Source organism: Trifolium pratense, linkage group LG5 (assembly GCF_020283565.1).
Source record: "Trifolium pratense cultivar HEN17-A07 linkage group LG5, ARS_RC_1.1, whole genome shotgun sequence".
NCBI lineage: Eukaryota > Viridiplantae > Streptophyta > Magnoliopsida > Fabales > Fabaceae > Trifolium > Trifolium pratense.
Genome location: NC_060063.1, coordinates 20,303,461 through 20,316,365, shown reverse-complemented (window position 1 = coordinate 20,316,365; position 12,905 = coordinate 20,303,461). Strand labels below are relative to the sequence as shown.

Here is a 12,905-nt window from a genome sequence, read left to right as displayed (position 1 = left end):
ATTTCTCATCCATTCAAGCTTGGATTTGTCTCTTTGGATCAAGGATCTTGCAAGGAAATCACTCCTCATAAGGTAACTAACCAATTCCTTACCTTGGTTGCTCTAATTCTCCTAATTTTAGAAATTGTTCTTGACATGTTCTTGAGTAAAAATTTTCTAGAATAAGTTTTGGTTGATTGTGGTTTTAGGGAAGTGTTTAGGAGTTCATCATTAAAAACATGCCACTTTCTTGTGCCCAACAATAAAAAATTTACTTTACAAAGACCAAAAAAAAGAAGTTCATTAAAGAGAACCTGAGGATCCTGAATGCCGAGAAGAATAAAAGCAAACCTGAATATACTCGGCAGCTTTAGGTCCATTCTCTATGTCAGAACTGAAGAAGAAAAGAAGCATATAATTCCACAATGGATTAGTGATATTGAGTTTTTGAAAAAGAAAAGAAAACATAACACTGAAATAGGTTAAACTGGTTTTTATGCACACAAATTTGAGCAAGAACACAACAATCAGACATTTAGACATGTGACGACCAATGCATATCTAGTGATAGTAAAAGAAGAATAATGTAATTGCAACTTGCCTTAAAATATGTAGTGACTACTAATGTTAAAATTCAATGGTGTGAAATTAATAGTATGGTTGTTTTGCATTATAAGTCTATGTTCTGTAACTATTTACCTACTTGATAAGAAAAATAAATGCATGATGGAAGAAAAACAACAAATGGTCTCCCAGTGGAAATACAAAAAACAGTGAGCTAAGCAGAATTTGTATGTACACCAAAGAAAAATTAATGAACAAGCACAAAAACAACTTCATATGGTGCATATTATATACCATGTCAAAGAAATTTTCCCAAGACACATATAGCACATGGTATTGCAAAATAACCCCACTCCCTAATACACAGACAATAAATTAAAAGCCATCATGTATTTTTCAGTAGTTTGCGCAAATACAGAAACTCATAAAAAATCAACATATGAAAAGAAGTTCAAGTCAAATACTTCATCCAACATCTAATATCATATACAATTATATAAATAAATTACCAGTAATCTAAAACATTATGATGACATTAACATCATTAAGTAGCATAAGCAATAAGCGTATAACAATCAAGGAAAAGTGTGAAACAAAAATCTAGCAATCAAAAATCAAAGAGGAGAATGTCGTCAAACCTTATATCAAAGGAAAGACCACTCTTCTTTTCACCGAATTTAATAATTGGCACATGAGGCTTTCCAATGACCTGAAAAACATTCCCAAGCAAAACACCGGACACTTAAAATTTTGAATAAACACTTTATATAATATTTGAGTAACCATACCAGACCTGTATCTTTTTTGCCATATTTCTGTGACAATGATCTAGAAATTGCATTCAAACCAATCGGCGGATTCGGTACGCCTGATTTCAGAATCACTACCCGCAGCCAAAAAAGATTTGATGATAACAGTGTATATATCAATCAATCAGCTACATGTCCTAGTTCATAGGAAAGGTTCAGTTCAGTTAAGCATCACAATATGAAAAGGATGACTTACATCAATATCACTAGTAAGAAGGTACAGTCCTGTCCTGAAAGACCCAAAAATTTCAACCTAAAAGGAACAAAGTCACACATTCATTGACACATACAGAAAAAGAAAAAAAATAAAAACAAGACCATCAATTTTGCGTCTAAGGAGCCAAGGGTCGTCTCCATTTACATGTGAAGTTATGAAGCATTCAAATTGAAATTGCATTCAGACAGTCAATTTTAGGAACATCGTTCAGAATAAACTATATTTAGGGACATCGAGGGACATATATTCAATTTTGCATCTAAGACACCAAGGGTCTTCTCCACTTACATGTGAAGTTATGAAGCATTCACATTGAAATTGAATTCAGACTATCAATTTTAGGGACATCGTGCGACATAAACTCAATTTAGGGACATCGATGAACATATATTCAATTTTGCATCTAAGGCACCACGGGTCTTCACCTACACGTGAAGCTATGAAGGCATTCAAATTGAAATTTCATTCAGACTATCAATTTTAGGGACATCGTGGGCACAAACTCAATAGGGACATCAAGGGACATATATTCAATTTTGCATCTAAGGCACCAAGGGTCTTCTGCTCCACTTACATGTGAAGTTATGAAGCAATCACATTGAAATTGCATTCAGACTACTAATTTTAGAGACATCGTGCGATATAAAATAAATTCATGGACGTCGAGGGACATATATTCATTTTTGCATCTAGGGCACCAAGGGTCGTCTCCACTTACACGTGAAGTTATGAAACATTCACATTGAAATTGCATTCAAACTATCAACTTTAGGGACATCGTGGGACATAAACTCAATTAAGGGGCATCGAAGGACATATATTCAATTATGCATCTAAGGCACCAAGGATCTTCTCCATTTACATGTCAAATTATAAAGCATTCACATTAATATTGCATTCAAACTATCGATTTTAGGGATATCGTCGGACATAAACTTAATAGGGACATCGAGGGACATATATTCAATTTTGCATCTAAGGCACCAAGGGTCTTCTCCACTTACATGTGAAGTTGTGAAGCATTCACATTAAAATTGCACTCAGACTATCAATTTTAGGGACATTGTGCGGCATAAACTCAATCTAGGGACATATAATCAATTTTACATCTAAGGTAACACGGGTCTTCTCCACTTACACGTGAGGTTATGAAGCATTCACATTGAAATTGCATTCAGACTATCAATTTTAGGGACATCGTGGGACATAAACACAATTTAGGCACATTGATGGACATATATTCAATTTTGCATCTAAGGCACCAAGGGTCTTCTTCTCCACTTACATCTTTAGTTATGAAGCAATCACATTGAAATTGCATTCAGACTATCAATTTTAGGGACATCGTGCGACATAAAAAAAAATTGAGGGACAGATATACAATTATGCATCTAAGGCACCGAGGGTCTTTTTTCCATTTACATGTTTAGTTATGAAGCAATCACAATGAAATTGCATTTAGACTATCAATTTTAGGGACATCGTGCGACATAAAATAAATTGAGGGAGTGATAGTTTTGACAATCCTATCAAGGACATGTATTCATTTTTGCATCTAAGGCACCAAGGGTTTTCTCCACTTAAATGTGAAGTTATGAAGCATTCACATTGAAATTGCATTCAAACTATCAATTTTAGGGACATCGTGGACATAAAATCAATTAAGGGCCATCAACGGACATATATTCAATTTTGCATCTAAGGCACCACGGGTCTTCTCCACCTACACGTGAGGTTATAAAGCATTCAAATTGATATTGCATTCAGACTATCAATTTTAGGAACATCGTGGGACATAAACTCAATTTAGGCACATTGACGGACATATATTCAATTTTGCAACTAAGGCATCAAGGGTCTTCTTCTCCACTTACATCTTTAGTTATGAAGCAATCACATTGAAATTGCATTCAGACTATCAATTTTAGGGACATCGTGCGACATAAAATAAATTGAGGGACATGAATTCATTTTTGCATCTAAGGCACCAAGGGTCTTCTCCACTTACATGTGAAGTTATGAAGCATTCACATTGAAATTACATTTAGACTATCAATTTTAGGGACATCGTCGGACATAAACTCAATAGGAACATCGAGGGACATATATTCAATTTTGCATCTAAGGCACCAAGGGTTTTCTTCTCCACTTACATGTAAAGTTACCAAGCAATCACATTGAAATTGCATTCATTTTTGCATCTAGGGCACCAAGGGTCTTCTCCACTTACATGTGAAGTTATGAAGCATACATATTGAAATTGCATTCAAACTATCAATTTTAGGGACATCGTAGGACATAAACTCAATAAAGGTGCATCGAGGGACATATATTCAATTATGCACCTAAGGCACCAAGGATCTTCTCCATTTACATGTGAAGTTATGAAACGTTCACATTAATATTGCATTTAAACTATCAATTTTAGGGATATCGTTAGACATAAACTCAATAGGGACATTGAGGGACATATATTTAATTTTGCATAATGCGAAGTTGTGAAGCATTCACATTGAAATTGCATTCAGACTATCAATTATATGGACATTGTGTGACATAAACTCAATTTAGGGACACCGAGGGACATATATCCACTTACATGTGAAGTTGTGAAGCATTCATATTGAATTTGCATTCAGCCTATCAATTTTAGGGACATCGTGCGACATAAACTCAATCTAGGGACATATAATCAATTTTGCATCTAAGGTAACACAGATCTTCTCCACTTACACGTGAAGTTATGAAGCATTCACATTGACATTGCATTCAGACTATCAATTTTAGAGACATCGTGCGATATAAAATAAATTGAGGGACATTGAGGGACATATATTCATTTATGCATCTAGGGCACCAAGGGTCTTCTCCACTTACATGTGAAGTTATGAAGCATTCATATTGAAATTGCATTCAAACTATCAATTTTAGGGACATCGTGGGACATAATCTCAATTAAGGGGCATCGAGGGACATATATTCAATTTTGCATCTAAGGCACCAAGGGTTTTCTTCTCCACTTACATGTAAAGTTACCAAGCAATCACATTGAAATTGCATTCATTTTTGCATCTAGGGCACCAAGGATCTTCTCCACTTACATGTGAAGTTATGAAGCATACATATTGAAATTGCATTCAAACTATCAATTTTAGGGACATCGTGGGACATAAACTCAATAAAGGTGCATCGAGGGACATATATTCAATTATGCACCTAAGGCGCCAAGGATCTTCTCCATTTACATGTGAAGTTATGAAACGTTCACATTAATATTGCATTTAAACTATCAATTTTAGGGATATCGTTAGACATAAACTCAATAGGGACATTGAGGGACATATATTTAATTTTGCATAATGCGAAGTTGTGAAGCATTCACATTGAAATTGCATTCAGACTATCAATTATATGGACATTGTGTGACATAAACTCAATTTAGGGACACCGAGGGACATATATCCACTTACATGTGAAGTTGTGAAGCATTCACATTGAAATTGCATTCAGACTATCAATTTTAGGGACATCGTGCGACATAAACTCAATCTAGGGACATATAATCAATTTTGCATCTAAGGTAACACGGGTCTTCTCCACTTACACGTGAAGTTATGAAGCATTCACATTGACATTGCATTCAGACTATCAATTTTAGAGACATCGTGCGATATAAAATAAATTGAGGGACATTGAGGGACATATATTCATTTATGCATCTAGGGCACCAAGGGTCTTCTCCACTTACATGTGAAGTTATGAAGCATTCATATTGAAATTGCATTCAAACTATCAATTTTAGGGACATTGTGGGACATAATCTCAATTAAGGGGCATCGAGGGACATATATTCAATTTTGCATCTAAGGCACCAAGGGTCTTCTCCATTTATATGGGAAGTTATGAAGCATTCACATTAATATTGCATTCAGACTATCAACTTTAGGGACATCGTGGGACATAAACTCAATAGGGACATCGAGGGACATATATTCAATTTTGCATCTAAGGCACCACGTGTCTTCTCCACTTACATGCAAAGTTGTGAAGCATTCACAATGAAATTGCATTCAAACTATCAATTTTATGGACATCGCGTGACATAAACTCAATTTAGGGACACCGAGGGACATATATTCAATTTTGCATCTAAGGCACCAAGGGTCTTCTCCACTTACATATGAAGTTGTGAAGCATTCACATTGAAATTGCATTCGGACAATCAATTTTAGGGACATCATGCGACATAAACTCAATCTTGGGACATATAATCAATTTTGCATCTAAGGTAACACAGGTTGTCTTCTCCACTTACACGTGAAGTTATGAAGCATTCACATTGAAATTGCATTCAGACTATCAATTTTAGGGACATCGTGGAACATAAACTCAATTTAGGCACATTGACGGACATATATTCAATTTTGCATATAAGGCACCAAGGGTCTTCTCCATTTACATGTGAAGTTATCAAGCATTCACATTGAAATTGCATTCAGACTATCTATTTTAGGGACATCGGTGGGACATAAACTCAATTTAGGCACATTGAGTGACATATATTCAATTCCGCATCGAAGGCACCAAGGCACACAACCATCTCCCTAATTTATCGTTTTGAGAAAATCATTATCAAGGGTCGTCTTTAAGTTATGAATCAAACATTCATTTTCAAATTGCATTTAGACCATAAATTAAGAATCCATATTGTAACCCACATTTTTTTTGTAAAAAATTCATCGCATTAGGGTCATCCAATTTTAATCAATTATTTATAAAATATTGTGTCTGCTGGAAAAATTATGACTTAGCATTTGTAGACTCCAAAAAAAAAAAAAATTTGCATCATAAATTGAGATTCCAATTAAACAAACTAAACTCAGCACCATAGATAAGTTAGAGCATTATATACCCAAACCCCCACCCAAAAAACACACATTAATAAATTTGCAAACAATAAATGCAAATAAAAGACGGCGGAAAATCATGAAAGTTCAGCTTTAAAAACATGTCCACTTTCTTGCGCTTAACAATAAAAAATTTACTTTACAAAGACAAATGGCAGTTCATCAAAGAGAACCTGAGGATCCTGAATGCCGAGAAGAAATGGCCTTGCTTTGTTGTAAAACCTGAGAGATAAAAAGGGGGAAAAGTAAATAAGTTTTTTAATAATACAGAATAATAAAAATAAGAGACATCCAAACAAAGGATTATTTTACATTTTCTCTTTTTTAAAAAAAAAAAAAAACACCAGAAATATTAAAAACATGCCAAATTGCTAATCATGGACTCCCAACAGCATGACACTTGAAAAACAAATATGTAAACTGTAATTCAGACGATACGCACCAAAAAGATGTTGAATATGTAAATTGATTTTGGGTTTGTTAGTTTTGGGCCTTAGGAAGTTTAAGCCCAAATTTAGTAATAAGTAGTAAGTCTAAAGAATGTTCTAGAGATATGTGGAAATAAGTAGAAGTCATAGTAGAAAATGTATGTAGTAGTAGAAGTGTGTAGAACTCTCTCATGGAATTATGTAGAAGAGTCTCTTGAAGTATGTAGAACTCTCCCTTGAAGGCTATAAATAGGGGAGAGCTAGTCATTTGTAAATCAAACCAAAAAAATTACAAACACTCAATAATATAAGTAGCATTCCCTTCCAATAAGTTTCATATCCTCTCTCAAATACTTAAACACTTTCTCCACCTATTAAAGCTTCCTTCCAACAAAGTGGTATCAAGAGCTTGAAGGTCCTCCTAAAGATGGCGAATAATGGTGTTCCTCTCCAAGTCCCGATGCTCACAAAGAGCAACTACGACAATTGGAGTCTGAGAATGGTGGCTCTCCTTGGCGCACACGACGTGTGGGAGATAGTCGAGAAAGGCCTTGTAATCCCGGAGAATGAAGGTACTTTATCTCAAACTCAAAAGGATAGTTTGAGAGACTCAAGGAAGAGAGACAAGAAGGCTCTCTGTCTAATCTATCAAGGATTAGATGAAGACACGTTCGAGAAGGTCTCGGGAGCAACGACGGCTAAAGAAGCATGGGAGAAACTTCGAACTTCTTACAAGGGAGCCGATCAAGTAAAGAAGGTACGTCTTCAAACACTAAGAGGAGAGTTTGAAGCTTTGCATATGAAAGAAGGTGAACTTATCTCTGATTACTTCTCAAGAGTTTTGACGGTTACTAATAATCTAAAAAGAAACGGAGAGAAGTATGATGATGTAAGAATCATGGAGAAAGTTCTTAGATCGGTAGATCCAAAGTTTGAGCATATTGTCACCGTCATCGAAGAGACAAAAGATTTAGAGGACATGACAATGGAGCAACTTCTTGGGTCGTTGCAAGCTTATGAGGAAAAGAAGAAGAAGAAGGAAGATATCGAGGAGCAAGTACTCAAGACACGACTCGATTCACCTAGAGAAGAACATGGTCGGAGCAACCAAAGACGAGGTGGCGCTCGAGAACGTGGACGTGGTCGTGGATATGGAGGCGGACGAGGTTGGAGGCCTAATGATGACAACAACCAAAGAGGAGAAATCTCATCAAGAGGTCGTGGGAGAGGATCTCCAAAACCAAGGTACGATAAGTCACGGGTTAAATGCTATAATTGTGAGAAGTTTGGGCATTATGCTTTCGAATGTAGAGCTCCTAGCAATCATAGAGTTGAAGAGAAGGCCAACTATGTTGAAGAAATAAACCAAGAAGATGGAACATTATTGTTGGCACACAAAGATAATGAAAGAGGTGGAGATAATCAATGGTACCTTGATAGCGGTGCAAGCAACCATATGTGTGGGCGAAGAAGCATGTTCGTAGAGTTAGACGAATCAGTGAACGGGAACGTGGCTTTCGGAGATGAATCAAAAGTGGCAGTGAAAGGTAAAGGAAACGTTCTCATCCGTTTGAAAAATGGGGATCATCAATTTATTTCCAATGTTTACTATGTGCCAAACATGAAGAGCAACATCTTGAGTCTAGGACAACTCTTAGAGAAAGGTTATGACATTCAATTGAAGAATAATAATCTTTCTATAAGAGATCATTCAAACAAGTTCATTGCTAAGGTGCCAATGTCGAGAAATAGAATGTTCGTGCTCAACATACAAAATGATGTTGCGCAATGTCTCAAAATGTGCTACAAAGAAAAGTCATGGCTTTGGCATCTTCGCTTTGGGCATCTTAATTTTGGAGGATTAGAGTTGCTCTCTAAGAAGGAAATGGTCAGAGGATTGCCTTACATCAACCACCCCAATCAAGTATGTGAAGGATGTTTACTTGGAAAGCAGTTCAAAATGAGCTTCCCTAAGGAGTCAAGCTCAAGAGCGCGAAAGTTGTTGGAGCTCATACATACAGATGTGTGCGGTCCGATCAAGCCAAGATCACTCGGTAAGAGTAACTACTTCCTTCTCTTTATTGATGAGTTTTCAAGAAAAACATGGGTGTACTTTTTGAAGGAGAAATCAGAAGTGTTTGAAAACTTCAAAAAGTTTAAAGCCTTGGTTGAGAAGGAAAGTGGCCTCGTGATTAAAGCCATAAGATCCGACCGAGGAGGAGAGTTCACTTCAAACGAATTCCTTAAGTATTGTGAAGACAATGGCATTCGACGACAACTGACGGTACCAAGATCCCCTCAACAAAATGGAGTGGCAGAGAGAAAGAACAGGACAATCCTTGAGATGGCGAGGAGCATGCTAAAAAGCAAGAGACTACCAAAGGAACTATGGGCAGAAGCTGTTGCGTGCGCTGTTTATCTATCAAACCGTTCTCCGACAAGAAGCGTGTTGGGAAAAACACCACAAGAAGCATGGAGTGGAAGAAAGCCTGGAATTTCCCATCTAAGAGTCTTTGGAAGCATAGCTCACGCTCATATACCGGACGAGAAAAGAAGCAAACTAGATGACAAAAGTGAAAAGTACATCTTCATTGGTTACGACGCCAACTCCAAAGGCTATAAGCTCTATAATCCTGATACCGGGAAGACTATCATTAGTCGAAATGTCATTTTCGATGAAGAAGGAGAGTGGGATTGGAAAACGAGTAATAAGGACTACAACTTCTTTCCACAATTTGAAGAAGATGATGTGGAACCAGAGGAATCAAGAGAAGATCTTGCTACTCAGCCGGCTTCACCAACCCCGAGTTCTGAAGAAGGAGAAAGCTCAAGTGAAAAGACTCCTCACTTTAGAAGTTTGCAAGAGATTTACGAGGTAACCGAAAATCTTTTCTGTCTATTTGCGGATTGCGAGCCCATGAATTTCCAAGAAGCATTTGAGAAGAAGACTTGGAGAATTGCCATGGACGAAGAGATCAAGGCGATAAAGAAGAATGAAACATGGGAGTTGGTCTCACTTCCAAAAGGGCACAAGGCGATCAGTGTGAAGTGGGTGTATAAAGCAAAGAAAAACTCCAAAGGAGAAGTTGAAAGATACAAGGCAAGACTGGTGGCAAAAGGATACAGTCAAAGAGCCGGCATCGACTATGACGAGGTATTCGCTCCAGTTGCTCGATTAGAAACTGTTAGACTAATCATTTCATTGGCAGCTCAAAACAAGTGGAAGATACATCAAATGGATGTCAAGTCAGCCTTCTTAAATGGGGTCCTTGACGAAGAAGTCTACATTGAGCAACCACAAGGCTACGAAGTCAAGGGAGAAGAAGAAAAAGTCTTGAAGCTAAAGAAGGCACTCTACGGGTTGAAACAGGCCCCAAGAGCTTGGAATGCTCGAATTGACAAGTATTTCCAAGATAAGAACTTCATCAAATGCCCATATGAGCACGCACTCTATATCAAAGCGAAAGGCGGAGATATTTTGATTGTGTGCTTATATGTAGATGACTTGATCTTCACGGGGAACAATCCAACCATGTTTGAAGAGTTCAAGAAAGAGATGACAAAGGAGTTCGAGATGACCGACATTGGATTAATGTCTTACTATCTCGGCATTGAAGTGAAACAAGAGGATCATGGAATCCTAATCACTCAGGAAGGTTATGCTAAGGAGGTACTCAAGAAGTTCAAGATGGATGATGCAAACCCAGTTAGCACGCCAATGGAATGTGGAATCAAGCTATCAAAGCACGAGGAAGGTGAAACAGTGGATCCATCACTCTTTAAGAGCTTGGTTGGAAGCTTACGATATTTAACATGTACGAGGCCTGACATCTTGTATGCGGTCGGAGTTGTAAGTCGATACATGGAGCATCCAACAACAACTCATCTGAAGGCAGCAAAGAGGATTCTTCGCTACATCAAAGGTACAATAAACTTAGGCTTGTACTACTCTGTTTCTGATGATTATAAGCTCGTTGGATATAGCGATAGTGATTGGGGAGGAGACGTGGATGACCGAAAAAGCACAAGCGGCTTTGTTTTCTACATTGGAAACACAGCTTTCACATGGATGTCAAAGAAACAATCGATTGTCACTCTTTCCACATGTGAGGCGGAGTACGTGGCGGCCACTTCATGTGTTTGTCATGCAATCTGGTTGAGAAACCTATTAAAGGAGTTAAGTCTGCCGCAAAAGGAGCCGACCAAGATATTCGTGGACAACAAGTCAGCAATAGCTTTGGCAAAGAACCCAGTCTTCCATGATCGAAGTAAGCACATTGATACACACTATCACTATATTAGAGAGTGTGTCTCTAACAATGATGTGAAGTTGGAGTACGTGAAGACAGATGACCAAGTAGCTGATATCTTCACCAAGCCTCTCAAGCGTGAACACTTTGTCAAGTTAAGATATTTACTTGGAGTAGCAAAATCAAGTTTAAGGGGGGGTGTTGAATATGTAAATTGATTTTGGGTTTGTTAGTTTTGGGCCTTAGGAAGTTTAAGCCCAAATTTAGTAATAAGTAGTAAGTCTAAAGAATGTTCTAGAGATATGTGGAAATAAGTAGAAGTCATAGTAGAAAATGTATGTAGTAGTAGAAGTGTGTAGAACTCTCTCATGGAATTATGTAGAAGAGTCTCTTGAAGTATGTAGAACTCTCCCTTGAAGGCTATAAATAGGGGAGAGCTAGTCATTTGTAAATCAAACCAAAAAAATTACAAACACTCAATAATATAAGTAGCATTCCCTTCCAATAAGTTTCATATCCTCTCTCAAATACTTAAACACTTTCTCCACCTATTAAAGCTTCCTTCCAACAAAAGACCCCTAAGTTGTGCTCTGCGGGAGGTTGGCCTGACGAACATTCTGAAGAATATAATGGTCACAAACTTAGAGATGGCATAAGTGAAAAGAAGTGTTTTGAACTTAATGCAATGCCAAAGATTACAGCATAAAACCAAAAGGAAACAAAAAAGTGAACTTTAAGTTCCATTTTTGTTGATATGTAGGTGGATCATATGTAAGTGGACCATATGGTGAAGGCCGGAGAGTAAACAAACGAACTGGATAAGCACGTTTAAGAATTGCTTACCCATAACATCCCCATGAGCATGGTAAGGAGAGCATATGAACCAATCCCACCAGAATATACCTGCATACTTTACAAGAATCTTCCATTAGGAAATCAACAACCCAGATAAGTGCAAGAAGAGATACAACATTTGTAAGAAAAACTCATACCTCATTAAGTTCTTTGTGGTAAAAATACTTTCAAAATCAAACACAACGGCCACAGTTGAGGCCGCTTAGCCATTGCTTCCTGCAAATTCATTGGTTCAACCGAGAAGAATATACATAATGTTAATTCCAACAATGAATTCCCAAGAGAATATATGTTGTTCATTTTAATTTTTATTCCTTCAAGAAAATGGGAAAAAGAGATATTTTTCAGTGCATGTAGAGTTTTAAAAATGTTTGTATTTTGAGGGCTTCTCTTTTCAAATCTTCTTATTGGAATTTTAGCTTCAATGGTATTGTGAATAATTTGAAAAATGTGCAATGCAGACATAGGAACGTGTTGCCCACACTAGGGGCATCACATTCATGATATGGAATTTGAAACAAAAATAATAGATTATTGAATAAAAATGTTCGAAGTTAGAGTACTCTAATCGAGCAAAACAACTTGAGATGATATATACAATTCAAATAAGAAACCTCAGGAAATAATTCAAGTACCACATGCGCTAGTAATATAATCCTACACGAAACGAGAATGTTGTAAAACTGGTGTGTTATTATATGCTTCCAAGCTGTTGTATTTGTTTATGTAATTAAATTAAGGAAAATGCTAACCAGTGCCTTAAGGGAACTTGTTAAGGGACCTAATATAGTAGTGTATTTTATTGGAAATTGTGTAGTCAACTTCTAAAAAGTCTAAATAGTTAGTGTTTCAACATAAAAAACTCTCTTTTAGGTTGCTTAATAGGTTCCCTTAAA

The 12,905-nt window shown here is 36.9% G+C and overlaps 1 long non-coding RNA gene across 1 annotated transcript; it reads right to left on the bottom strand.

Moving 5' to 3' along the window:
* Positions 1 to 236: 236 nt before the first annotated feature.
* On the bottom strand, positions 237 to 1,510 carry LOC123883988. Its single transcript, XR_006800611.1, has 3 exons — positions 1,332 to 1,510; positions 1,182 to 1,252; positions 237 to 373 (listed from the first exon to the last, which is right to left on the bottom strand). It is a non-coding gene; the product is annotated as an uncharacterized LOC123883988 (long non-coding RNA).
* Positions 1,511 to 12,905: the final 11,395 nt, after the last annotated feature.